The sequence below is a fragment of the Pseudophryne corroboree genome, chromosome 10 (genome assembly GCF_028390025.1).
Source record: "Pseudophryne corroboree isolate aPseCor3 chromosome 10, aPseCor3.hap2, whole genome shotgun sequence".
Classification (NCBI taxonomy): Eukaryota; Metazoa; Chordata; class Amphibia; order Anura; family Myobatrachidae; genus Pseudophryne; species Pseudophryne corroboree.
In genome coordinates this window covers 357,909,588-357,912,356 of record NC_086453.1, presented here as the reverse complement: position 1 = coordinate 357,912,356, position 2,769 = coordinate 357,909,588, and the positions used below count along the sequence as shown (strand labels likewise).

Sequence of the window (2,769 nt, the reverse complement as noted above, 5' to 3'; positions counted from 1 at the left end):
ATTGCAGCAAACCGGAGGACTGCCAGCTACAGCTTGAGATGTATAAGGATAGATTCAAACAGAAGGAATACCCGGATTCTATTCTGAGAGAAGCCATTACCAGAACGAATGAAGTTGAAAGACCAAAGCTGCTGGAATACAGAACAAGGGAAAAACCAAAAGAATCTACAGCATTTATAACAACTTTCAACCAACATAAGAAAACCATCCGGGAATCACTCAGAAATCACTGGAGGATTTTACTCATGGATCCTATTCTTAAAGAAATTCTCCCTCCTCGCCCAGAAATAATTTTTAAGAAATCACAGAATCTTAAGGATCTCCTAGCCCCGAGCATGCTAAGGAATAATCAAGAGAAGGACCAGACATGGCCTAAATGTGTAGGTTCCTATAAATGTGGGCGATGTAATGTCTGCAGGTACTTAAACCCCAACAGGAAGTAATTTACAGATATGGAAATGAAAAAGGAATATAAGATCAAGGATTACATGAACTGTAACACCCAATCGGTCATATACCTCCTGGAGTGCGATTGCGGCAAACAATACATTGGGAAAACGAAAAGACCTTTGAAGATGCGGATACAGGAACATGTGAGAAACATCAGGAATAAAGTGGAGAACCATGCTGTCTCCAAACATTTCATGTCTACGCATAACTCAAATCTGGAAGCCTTGACTTTCAAGGCCATTGAACTGGTGAAACTAGGAGAAAGATTAGGGGATCTCGCCAACAAACTGTCACATCGAGAGATGTACTGGATATTCCAATTACAGACATTACAACCGAAAGGATTTAATGATAACTACGAGTTCGCTCCCTTCTTGTGAAACGGTACAAAAATGATTCTCTGGCTCAATGCCCTGTCATTTAACTTATATTCCCCTCCTAATGCTCCCTCCTTCCTTCCAACCCCCCAGCTTTCCTCCCCACTACGCCCCCTCCCCAACTCCCCCCCTATTCCCTTCCAATTCTCTGTCAGTGCTATACTACCACATATTTTACTATCACTTAGTTTTTGCGAACACCCATACACAGAGTGGGTCCGTTTTAAATGTATATGTTTGGAGTGATGACCTAGAAGGCACAACGTCGCTACAGTCAAACCACGCTGGAAATGCCCAAACACGTCCGATCTTGGAAGCCAAACAGCGTTGGGCCTGATCAATACCAGTAGGGGGGACCACCTGGGAAGATCAGGTACTGTATAGAATAAATTTGAATAGGGGCCTGAGAGTGGAACATATTCCATGCACATACGGATCCACTGAGTCACATTGTATGCACAATATTATTTCTACACTTTCATTATGTGCACTATTTCACTGTATGTACTAACCCCTATACCCTTAAGGGGACTAACTTATGCATAGGCACGACATTTTAATGAACCTTCCCCCCCAGTAATAATTTAATTCCACTCACGCCAAACTTTTATCTATCTGTCAATATTTTTAATTCCACCTTTTAATTCCACTTATGCTAAAACTTTATATATATCAACCTGTTCTTAATGTATACAATGGTCCTAATCATCTGTTCATGTGTATGAGCTGTGAAATTATCCTCTTTGTGTTACTACATTGACCAGTATCCTAATATTCCCATAATGATGTCTGCAAAAGTAATTCCCTCAATGATGCCCGCAATAATAATTCTATAATGAAGTCCGCACTAACTGTATGGCATTGAAATCATATACCAAGTATGACCTCTATATCATATTCCTGTAATAATATTCCAGTAATAATGTTCAAAAATAACATTCCCATAATGATGTCCGCAATCATAAGCATTTACAAATACACAGCTTTTAATTTATAATTATTTTGAATCCTTTTTAGTTATGCTCTCTTAAATAATAGTAAAACTAGGTGTCTATAAAACAATGACATGCTTCTGATATTCTTACTCTTTCTTATTCTATGTTTTATCATCACCATTGATACCAGGATATATGACAAGTGTTATTGTCAGATGAACCACTGGAAAATGGCCGCCGCTACCAGGAGATATATGGACACAAGCACACCCAAAATGATGCCCGCAATAATAATTCTATAATGAAGTCCGCACTAACTGTATGGCATTGAAATCATATACCAAGTATGACCTCTACATCATATTCCTGTAATAATATTCCGGTAATAATGTTCAAAAATAACATTCCCATAATGATGTCCGCAATCATAAGCATTTACAAATACACAGCTTTTAATTTATAATTATTTTGAATCCTTTTTAGTTATGCTCTCTTAAATAATAGTAAAACTAGGTGCCTATAAAACAATGACATGCTTCTGATATTCTTACTCTTTCTTATTCTATGTTTTATCATCACCATTGATGCCGGGATATATGACAAGTGTTATTGTCAGATGAACCACTGGAAAATGGCCGCCGCTACCAGGAGATATATGGACACAAGCACACCCAAAATGGCTACTACTCTTGGTACTGCACTAAGTTTGGCTCCTTTCCCCTGTGAACTACAAACACTGACAATGAGAACTGGAGAAGAACATGAAACCGCCGCGGGCACATGCGCACTAAGCACCAGAAGTGGGGCGGAAGTGACGTGTCGGGTCCGCGGCCGCCGGAAGAGTGGAGGAAGTTCAGCCTTATTACTCCAGAGCCGTTTTTTAGTGTGTTTCATCCTATTTTTTTAAATGTACATCTACTCGTTTTTACTTGTATTAAGTCCAGAATAACATGTTCAGCAGTGCTTCATATATATAAACAGCTTTATAGTGTTTAATATGTAATTGC

The 2,769-nt window shown here is 38.9% G+C and overlaps 1 pseudogene; it reads left to right on the top strand.

The window, feature by feature from the left end:
* Positions 1 to 1,093: 1,093 nt before the first annotated feature.
* LOC134968204 (5S ribosomal RNA) lies at positions 1,094 to 1,212 on the top strand (annotated as a pseudogene).
* The last annotated feature ends 1,557 nt before the right edge of the window (positions 1,213 to 2,769 follow it).